This window comes from Macadamia integrifolia, unplaced genomic scaffold (genome assembly GCF_013358625.1).
Source record: "Macadamia integrifolia cultivar HAES 741 unplaced genomic scaffold, SCU_Mint_v3 scaffold2129, whole genome shotgun sequence".
Lineage (NCBI taxonomy): Eukaryota > Viridiplantae > Streptophyta > Magnoliopsida > Proteales > Proteaceae > Macadamia > Macadamia integrifolia.
This window is the reverse complement of record NW_024868530.1, coordinates 95,819-106,397: the sequence shown is the minus strand read 5'-3', so window position 1 is coordinate 106,397 and position 10,579 is coordinate 95,819. Positions and strand designations below refer to the sequence as shown.

Below are 10,579 nucleotides of genomic sequence, written 5' to 3'. Positions count from 1 at the left end.
ACAAAATCTCCAAAAAAAGAGAATCACCCAAGGAGAGAGAGTTCAATGCCCCATGTGGGTCTCTCCTTCTTTGGCATCTGGAATATTCTCTTGTACCCCTGGGGCAACTGCACAAGGGTTGGGCCTGCATCTCAGTTCTGTTCTGGTCCATTATTCTTTTTCTAGCCCGAAAAGAATAATCATTTGTATAGGTGCCAAAACAAATGTGTAATCTTTAATACAACACGTCCATCTTGCTCAGAATTTCATCCTCTTCACAGCCATAAAAAGAAACAAGACTTCTTTAGGTGTAAAATTGGAGATATGATGCCTGATAGTCCTTAAGGCCTTTAAAATACAAAACCTGTAAAAAGAGTGTAAAACCCAAGGTAGCTCCATTCTAAGTATGTAAAAATGCATGCTTACATCCTAAGATTTCACACATAAATGTGTTCATCAGAATTTCCCCACACTTAGAATTTGCTAGTCCTCAAGCAAAACAAAAAGAATAAAAAGTAAACAATAAAAAACCTAACTCACTTTCGTAAGAATTACAGTTGCACTTAGTATGTGTAATAGGCCTTTAAACCACTAGGTCACCCCTAGAGAACGAGTTATGTCTCGTGGATGATTGCAGTGAATATACACCCAAAATTCAGAAAAAAAAATTTCTAACCTTGGCTAAAGGTAAGGGCCATGCCGAACCAAAGCAAAGATAATTTCTCTTACACTTGATCTAGGGACCCCCACAGTTGAATTTTTTATTACCCCATATCGATTTTAGGCACAAGCATATTTCTTAATTTTGAACTCACCTTGTCTCTTCTAAAACATCCTTATCTTAAGGCAAAATCACTTATGAAGTAATAGGGAACCAAGGATTAAGGCATTAGAGTGTTTTCGACCAAACATGTTACCAAGGCATTGATGACATTTGCACATACTTTCCTATTGTGTGGTTTTTATTTTTTTTAATAATAAACTCTATCCTACACTACTATTGGCCTAAATGACATGGTGGAGCAAACACCAGACACCCAAGTTACTATGTAGCTTCACTTTTTGCATATGCCCACATAGACAGTGAGGCCAAAGTTCTTTCAAAAATTTCTTCTCTAAGAGTTTCAATCAAGACACCATGCTTCTTGAGGCATAATGCCCTATCTAGTTCCAAGAAAATAAACTCTTACTCTTCTTTTATATCATTTTCCTCACTTCATTTAAAATTGTGTATTTGTCAACTTATGCCATTCTAAAAAGAAAGTCTCAACTCCAAATCAAGAGTACAAGGAACCCACAAACTTACATATGGTCCAACACCATAACAAGGGTTTCTTATTTTTCAAAAGAGAGTCCTATCTCAAGACACATGCTTATTTCTTTCTTCTCAATAGGGTTTTTATGTGTTCAATATGGGTACCTTAATCAAAATTATTACTTTCGTACATCAAGTAACCGAATGGTATGATCATTAGCCAAAAGCCAAAGTGGGACTTCATCCTTAGCAAGCTCAAGAACGAAAAGAAAAACAAACAAAAACAAAGGGAGAAAAGTAAAAAAAAAAAAAAAAAAAAAAAGAAACTGGTTTCCTTCCCCCACAATTAAGTCATGCAATGTCTTCAATGCATTGAAAGAATTAAAAGCAAAGATAATGCAAGGAGGTTATACTTGGGTAAATGTTAGTCATTTATATAAAGACCTCATGGAGATCCATGACCTCTTCCAGAGCAAAAGATGACAACTCAATGAAGGGCTTGAATCGTTGGCTATTGACCTTGAAAATTACACCTGTGCTAGGGTTCAACACCACAACAGCACCAAGAGAAAAAAATAGTCTGCACAACATAAGGACCATCCCAACTGGATCTCAACTTGCCTGGAAAAATATGTAACATAGAATTGTAAAGCAAAACCTTATCACTATGTGTGAAAGACTTCCTAAGGATGTGTCCATCATGAAAAGCCTCGGTTTTTACCTTATAAATCCTAGCATTGTCATAGGCATCATTGCGAAGCTCCTCCAACTCAGCTAGTTGGAGTCCACTATGAGTACCAGCAGTAGGTAGATCAAAATTCAACGTCTTTATAGCCCAAAAGGATCTATGCTCTGACTCAATTGAAAGATGGCATACCTTTCCATACACAAGGTGGTAAGGGGATTGTCCAAGATCAGTCTTGAATGCAGTTTTGTGAGACCACAAGGCGTCCACAAATATAAGAGACTAATCCTTGCGATTAGGGCTGACAGTCTCTTCCAAAATTTATTTAATCTGCCTATTGGATACCTAAACCTGGCCATTGGTTTGAGTATGATAGGGTATAACCAGCTTATGGGTGATCCCATATTTCTGCATGAGGGCCTGAAATGATCCATTGAAAAAATGCTTGCTCCTGTCAAAAATGGGATAAATGATCCCATTATCCATCCACTTTAGAACTTCTTTTTGAATGGCTTCCTTCATCACTGAGTTAGCTCTTCTTTGGGGTTTCAGGCATGGTTTGGAATCCTCCATAAGATGTATATGATGTAGTACAATAGAAGAACTTATACCCTTGATATCAGCCATGGTCCAATCTAGGGCTTCCTTATTGGCTTTTAACACTTTGAGTAATTCTTCTTCCTGGCTAGAAGTCAAATCTGAAGAAATTATTACTAGAAGAGTTGGATCAGGCCTTAGGAAAGCATACCTCAAATTAGATGGCAACTCCTTAAGATTTAGCTTAGGGGGCTCAATTATGAAAGGTTTGGAAATGAAATTGAAAAGGGGTCCTAATGGCTTCACAGGTGTGTGGAGACTTAAGACTTCAGAAAATAAGTTTTCACTATCAACATCCAACTCATCCATACATTCTTGGAATTCCGAATCAAAATCGATATCAAATTTGGTAATTAAATCATCAGGAAAATTCAAAAAATCCTCAAGCATATTGATTTCTTCTTCCATATGTGGTTGCTTGCTTATCCTAAACATATTAAATTCAATAGTTTGGTTGCCAAAAAATATCCTTAGGAAATCATTTCAATAATTGATTAATATATTATTGGTAGCCAGGAATGGTCTTCTTAGAATTATTGGGATCTCATCCTTGGTTAAGAAGGGCTTGATATCTAATAGAATGAAATCAACAAGGAAAATAAATTCTCCCACCTTAAGTATGACATCCTCAACCATCCCATTTGGAATCTTAACAGACCTATCTGCTAACTGAAGACTAGTTCCAGTGGCTTTCAATTCTCCCAATCCTAGTTGCTTGTACACATGGTAAGGTAAAATATTCATACTTACGCTAAGGTCAATTAAGGCATGATTAATGTAGGTGTTGCCTATGATGTAAGCTATGATAGAGCTCCCTAGACCCTTATATTTGGTTGCTATAGGCTAAATAATTATGTAACTAATGTTACCTGCCAAAACTGCTTTTTTTGGGCACACTCCTGATATGTTTGTTAGCACACAAATCTTTCAGGACCTTTGTATAGGCTAGGATCTAGGATATGGCATCCAAAAGAGGGATGTTCACTCTACCTTTTTGAAGACTTCTAAAATCTTGTCCTTGGAAGCAATCTTCTTTTTGTTTACCAAGCAATTAGGAAAGGGGATAGGGGGAACATAAGGACTGTTAGGGATTTGCTCTTTTTCTGAATAATCATGTTTGATTTTCTCAACCAAATCATCTTTAGTTGCTTTAGTTTCATCAGACGAACTTGAAACAGGAGGCACACTTGTATCCTCAACAGAAGGAGAGTTAATAGGAGTAATAGATGGGGAAGAGTTAGGAACACTATGTTGATACTCTCTACCACTCCTAAGGGCATAAATAGCATGACATTGGTTGGAGGGCCCTTGTTAAGTTTGACCTTGTACCACATTCAGTGATACATTAGTGGGTGCTTGTGAACTAACCGGCTGATGCCGAGGGTTAGGCTTTGGTTGACTAGGCAATATTCCTTTCTCCCTCTCACGCAAAATTGAGACAACTTGGGTGAGTTCTCTTGTAAGATTTTGATGGCTTGTCATGAGGAGGGTCATATTCTTTTTCAAGTCATTCAATCTACTTGCCTCTCCAGTGTTGGTAAACCTAAGGGGTTGCTAATAAGATGATAGGAGAGGGGGCCTAGGAAAACTAGCTTGAGGTCCTACATTTGGCATAAGAAAAGTATTTGGGGTAAAAGACTGTTGTGGCCTTTGTGGTCGAGGTTGACCTTGATTATGGAAATTAGAAGGCCCTGCTTGGTTGTAATGATTTCAGAAGAAATTTAGGTGATTTCTCCAACCTGAATTATAAGTGTTACTATATGGATTATTCTGATATAAGACATTAACACTATCATTAGAAGTGTCCTCAGAGGTGTTGGGGCATTCTTTTATAACATATCTAGGGGACTGGCACCAAGCACATATCTTAACCATATTGACTGATGATGGCTCTCTAGGAACCATAGCCTCAATCCTTTTGATTAGGCTATCCAAGTGGGCCTCCCTGGCTACTATCCCATCCATAAAATATCATTTCCCTCTTATGGTTTTTTCGCCTTTTTAGATTGATTCCCACTCATGGGTTTTGTCAGCTAATTTAAGTAAGAATTCCTATGTCTTTCCTTCATCTATAAAGGATGTGAATCTCCAGGACACATAGTATCATTTGTTTAATTGGGTAATCAATACATTTATAAATTATTTGGCATAAATGCCATTAGTCTAGGCCATGGTGAGGGCATTATTGGAATAGATCCTTGAATCTCTCCATAAGTTTAGAAAATAACTCACTAGGCTTTAGCTTAAACTGAAGGATATCACTTCTAAGCTTATTAATCTTGTGAGTGGGGAAAAACTCCTTAAGGAAGACAACTGTGAAGTGTTCTCATGTGGTTATGAAATTTGTGGGTAACCCATACAACGACTTCTTAGCTTGGTCTTTCAATGCAAAAGTGATGAACCTAGGTTTAATAGCATCATCAGAAAGCTGTTGGAGCTTAATTAGAACACATACCTCTTCAAATTTCCTTAGAAATAAGTATGCATCCTCAGAGGTTAGCCCATGAAAGTGGGGCAACATGCAACAGAAAACTACCCACAACTTGAATAAGACAAGCACAAAAGAATAGAATTTTTTTTGGCTTTTGTGAGCTTACCGCCAGGGATCCGATGTTTCTCAATTCCTAAGGTACTACAACAGGGCGAAACCTGTCTTTAACATACTGTGAGGTTTAGTGACCTTCACCGATACAACTATTATTACAAGTTGTTCTTCTCAGGAATTCAATAAATGATATAAGAAAAAAAGAAAACTAAGCACTCCGATTTACCAAAAGAAAGAGAAAAATAACATGGAACTATCTCCCGGCAGTGACGTCAAAAACTTGTTTGAGATTTAAAAGTAACCACAAGCGTACGGATCAGTGTAGCTACGGGTTAAACACAAGGAGAGTAGCCACTTTATTTTTGGCTTCTTTTAGTAACGCGGAAGTGTATCGATTAACTATGGTGATCTACTTCTAACTAACGCCCTAAAACAAATTCATCTAAAAGCATCCTAACTAACACACTTAGGAAATTAAATAGTTCAAACTACGCAAATAAAAAATAAATAACTGAAAGTAAAAGTCCTAAAATAGAAAGCAATAAGGTAAAAGTGTAACTAAAAGGGAAGAAAGCTAGAGAGAAGCACACAAGTAGGTTTCTTAACTTAGCCCAAGGGATGCCCCGCCAATAATGCAAGCTTCCCTACTTTACTAGAGAGTAACTCTTACAAGGGCTTCACTACTTAGCTTTAGGAAAATGAGACAAAGTAAAGGCAATAAAATGATGGTTCCATAGCTAGAGAGGGGCAAAGCTAACACATAGTTTAGCCAAGGACCTTGGGGGAAAGGGAAAACAACAAAGTAAAACTGAAATTAAAAACCTAAGTTAAGAATGAATGAGTAATCAGAAGAGGGAATGAGAAGGGGGTGAGAAGACTTATGAAGAAGCCTACTGATGAACACAATAATGTGTGAAATCTTAGAGATATAAGTGTACATTTTGCCCCACTTTGGATAGTTTTACTTTTATTTTTCTTGTTTTTTTTTTTAGTTTCCAAGTCTACAAGAGAAAGTGCTTAAAGTGAATCAAGAACTAGTCCAAAGGTGGGACCCACTCATTGGTACCACATCCTCTCTCTTACAAAATCCTGAAGATTATTTTCTCTCATTGCCACCTCACAAGATCTTTAAGATGCTATGCAGAGATTTTTTTCTGATTTAATCAAGATTGCAAGATATTGGTGAATATTATAAAAAAAAATTGTTAATTTGGGCAACAAATTCTCTCTTTCCTCACACAAAATATTAGAGAATGAGGATTTTTACCAAAATTTAATTTAATTTAATTTTATTTATTTTCTTAAAGAAGAATTGTAGAAGGAAGGAGGCAAGAAAAAAACCCTATAAAAGCCCCTTCCTCCCCCCTCCTATTTTATTATTCCCCTTAGTTTTTTTTTTCTACTTTATGCTTAGTTTTCTTCTCTCTCTCCCTTTCTCACTCTTTAGTTTTAGTTCTTCTCTATTTTTGCTTTAATCACTTTTGTAATAGTTTTTTATGTCAATTAATGCAAGCACTCTTTTATTCTTATTCAGCCTTTTATGTTTATGATTTATGCAATTGAGTTGTAATATTTAAAGTTATAGTTTTAGGCTTGGATCTAAGTGACAAGATCACGAGCCGTGGAGCATCTTCTTTTTTTTAAGTTCAGTTTTTTTTTTCAAGATTTGTTTTCTCTAGTACTAGAAATTTCAGATTTGGTTTATTCCAGATCTAGTTTTTAGTACTGGTAGTATCTCAAATCATCCAAGCTTTCAAGTTCAAGCATTGAAGTTCAAGTAAGTAGGCTCCCTCAATAGTCTTCTCTCCCTCCTCTCATTCCCTCTTCTGACTACCCTTTCTTTCTTAATTTAGGATTTTAATTTCAGTCGTTACATTATTGCTATCTCTTTCCCCTAAGGTTCATGGCTAGTGTATGTGTTGGCTTTGCCCCTCCTAGCCATAAAACCATCAATTTATTGATTTTATTTTAATTGTCTCCCTTTCCCTAAAGCCAAGTAGAGTAACCCTTGTAAGAATGACTCTCTGGTCAAGTAGGAAAGCTCATATTATGATGCATCCCTTGGGCTAAGTAGAGAAACCTACTTGTGAGCCTCTCTCTAGCTTTCTCCCCTTTCTTTTACTTTATTTTTATTTCATCATTTTTTTTCTTTTATTTATTTATTTATTTTTTAATTACATGGGTTATTTATTTTCAGTTATTTATTTATTTAATTTTAATTGCGTGGCTTGCGTCTTTAAATTCTTAGATGACGAATGGTTAGGACGTTATTTTAGATACATATGTTTAGGACGGTAATTAAAATTAGATCACATCCATTAATCGGTTCACTTTCGCATTATTAAAAAAATAAAAAAATAAAGTGGCTGCTCTCCCTGTGTTCGACCCGTAGCTACACTGATCCGTACGCTTGCGGTTACATTTTAAATCTCCTTGTGTTCGACCCGTAGCTACCTGTGTTCTATGTTATTTTTCACTTTCTTTTGGTAAATCGGAGTGCTTTATTTGTTTTGTTTTATATTTTTCCTTTTCTTTTATTGAATTCATGAGAAGAACAACTTGCAATAATAGTTGTATCGGTGGAGGTCGTCATGCCTCACAGTATGATAAAGACAGGTTTCGCCCTATAGCAGTACCTTAGGAATTGATCTAAGCAACCCTGGATCCTTGCCAGTAAGCTCCCAAAAAGCCAAAAAAAAAAAATCATAAAAAAATTAAAAAAAAAAGTTTTGCTATCCATTCTTTTGTGCTTGTCTTACTCTAGTTGTGGGTAGTTTTTCTGTTGCATGAGTGTTAAGTGGGTACGTAATACTAAGAATCGGTTAGAAAGAAGAGATCTAACAAGTAGTGACCCTATACGTTTGTTCTCTTTAAAACCCTTCAATATGGGAGACCAACAGCAAAACCCTTCACCTAAATCGCTGAAAGATAGGTTCTACCCTGCTAGAACAGCCCAACCTTCCTGCATAGTTCTACCACAAGCCCAGGGCAATAATTTTGAACGCAAATCTCAATACATCACTATGTTGAACCACTTCCATGGGTTGACCTCTGAAGATGCATACCTATTTCTAAGGGAATTTGAAGAGGTATGTGTTCTAATTAAGATCCAACAACTTTCTGATGATGCTGTTAAGCTTAGGTTTATCACTTTTGCATTGAAATACCAAGCTAAGAAGTGGTTGTATGAGTTATCCACAAATTCCATAACCTCATGGGAACAATTCACAGTTGTCTTCCTTAAGAAGTTTTTCCCAACTCACAAGACCAATAAGCTTAGAAGTGATATCCTTCAGTTTAGGCAAAAGCCTAGTGAGTCATTTTTCAAACTTATGGAGAGATTTAAAGATCTACTCCAAGAATGCCCTCACCATGGCCTAGACCTATGGCATTTATGTCAAATAATTTATGAAGGTATTGATTACCCAACTAAACAAATGATAGAGTCTATATGCCCTGAGGGATTCACATCTTTTCCAGATGAAGGAAAGGCATGGGAATTCTTATTTGACTTAGCTGACAAAACACGTGAGTGGGAATCAACCCAAGAGAGTGAAAGAACCATATAATGAAAATGATATTTTGTGGATGGAATAGTAGCCAAGGAAGCCCAGTTGGATAGCCTAATCAAGAGAATTGAGACTATTGTTCATAGAGAGCCATCATCAGTCAATTTGGTTAAAATTTGTGCATGGTGCCAGTCCACTGGACATCTCATAGAAGAATGCCCCAACACCTCTGGGGGCACTTCTAATGATAATGTTAATGCTTTATACCAGAATAATCCATATAGTAACACCTACAATCCAGGATGGAGAAATCACCCAAATTTCTCTTGGAATCAGGGCAACCAAGCAGTGCCTTCCAATTTCCATATCAAGGTCAACCTGGACTCCAAAGGCCTCCCTTTGCACACTAATCTTTTTCCTAAAATACTTTTCCTAGGTCAAATGTAGGACCTCAGGCTAGTTTTCCTAGGGCCCCTCTCCTATCATCTTATCAGCAACCCCCTGGTTTTACCAACACTGGAGAGGCAAGTAGAATAAGTGACTTAGAAAAAAATATGGCCCTCCTCATGACAAGCCATCAAAATCTTATGAGAGAACTCACTCAAGTTGTCTCAATTATGTGTGAAAGGGAGAAAGAAACTTTACCCAGTCAACCAGAGCCTAACCCTAGGCATCATCAGCCTGTTAGTTCACAAACATCAACTAATGCACCACTGAATATAGTACAAGGTCAGACCCAACAAGGGCCTTCTAACCAATGTAATGTTGTTTATGCCCTTAGGAGTGGTAGAGAGTACCAATAGAGCGTTCTTAAATCTTCCTCATCTATTACTCATGTTAACTCTCCTTCAGTTAAGGACACAAGTGTGCCTCTTATTTTAGATTTGTCTGATGAACCTAAAGATTTTTCTGAAACTAAAAATGATTTGGTTGAGGAAAGCAAAAATGATTCTTCTGAACAGGGGCAAATCCCTAACAGTTTTTTTGTTCATCTTGTCCCATTTCCTAATCGCTTGGTAAACAAAAGGAAGACTGCTTTCATGGATAAAATTTTAGAAGTCTTCAAAAAGGTAGAAGTGAACATCCCCCTTTTGGATGTCATATCCCAGATCCCCGCCTATGCAAATGTACTGAAAGATTTGTGTACTCACAAACGTATCACTAGTGTGCCCAAAAAGACGTTCTTGGCAGGTAACATTAGTTCCATAATTAGTCAGCCTATAGTAGCCAAGTATAAGGATCCAGGGAGCCCTACCATATCTTGTGTCATAGGCAACACCTGCATTGAGCATGCCTTACTTGACCTTGGCACAAGTGTGAATTTTTTACCTTACCATGTGTACAAGCAACTTGGATTGGGAGAATTGAAAGCCACTGGAACTACTCTTCAGTTGGCAGATAGGCCTGTTAAAATTCCTAAAGGGATGGTTGATGATGTTTTACTAAAGATGGGGGAATTTATTTTTCCTGTTGATTTCATTGTGTTAGATACCAAGCCCTTCTCAACCAATGATGAGATCCCAATAATTCTAGAAAGACCATTCTTGGCTACCAGTAATGCATTAATCAACTGTCGGAATGGTTTCCTAAGATTATCTTTTGGTAACCAAACTATTGAGTTTAACATGTTTAGGATAGGCAAGCAACCACATATGGAAGAAAAGATTAATATGATTGAAGATTTTCTGGATTTTTCTGATGATTTAATTACCAACTTTGATATTAATTTTGATTCAGAATTCCAAGAGTGTATGGATGAGTTGGATAATGATAGTGAAAATTTCTTTTCTAAAGTCTTGAGTCTTCACACACCTGTGGAGCCTTTAGGACCCCTTTCCAATTCCATTCCCAAACCTTCCATAGTTGAGCCCCCTAAGATCTTAAGGAGTTGTCATCTAATTTGTGGTATGCTTTTTTAGGGCATGACCAGACTCTTCCTGTAATAATTTCTTCAAATTTGACTTCTAACAAGGAAGAGGAGTTACTTAAAGTATTAAAAGATAATAAGG

General features: G+C 36.9%; 2 non-coding genes across 2 annotated transcripts; one reads left to right on the top strand and one right to left on the bottom strand.

The window, feature by feature from the left end:
• The first annotated feature begins 4,681 nt into the window (after positions 1 to 4,681).
• LOC122065828 lies at positions 4,682 to 4,788 on the top strand. The gene has a single exon (XR_006136119.1). It is a non-coding gene; the product is annotated as a small nucleolar RNA R71 (small nucleolar RNA).
• A 3,545-nt stretch (positions 4,789 to 8,333) lies between these two features.
• LOC122065829 lies at positions 8,334 to 8,440 on the bottom strand. Its single transcript, XR_006136120.1, has one exon. It is a non-coding gene; the product is annotated as a small nucleolar RNA R71 (small nucleolar RNA).
• Positions 8,441 to 10,579: the final 2,139 nt, after the last annotated feature.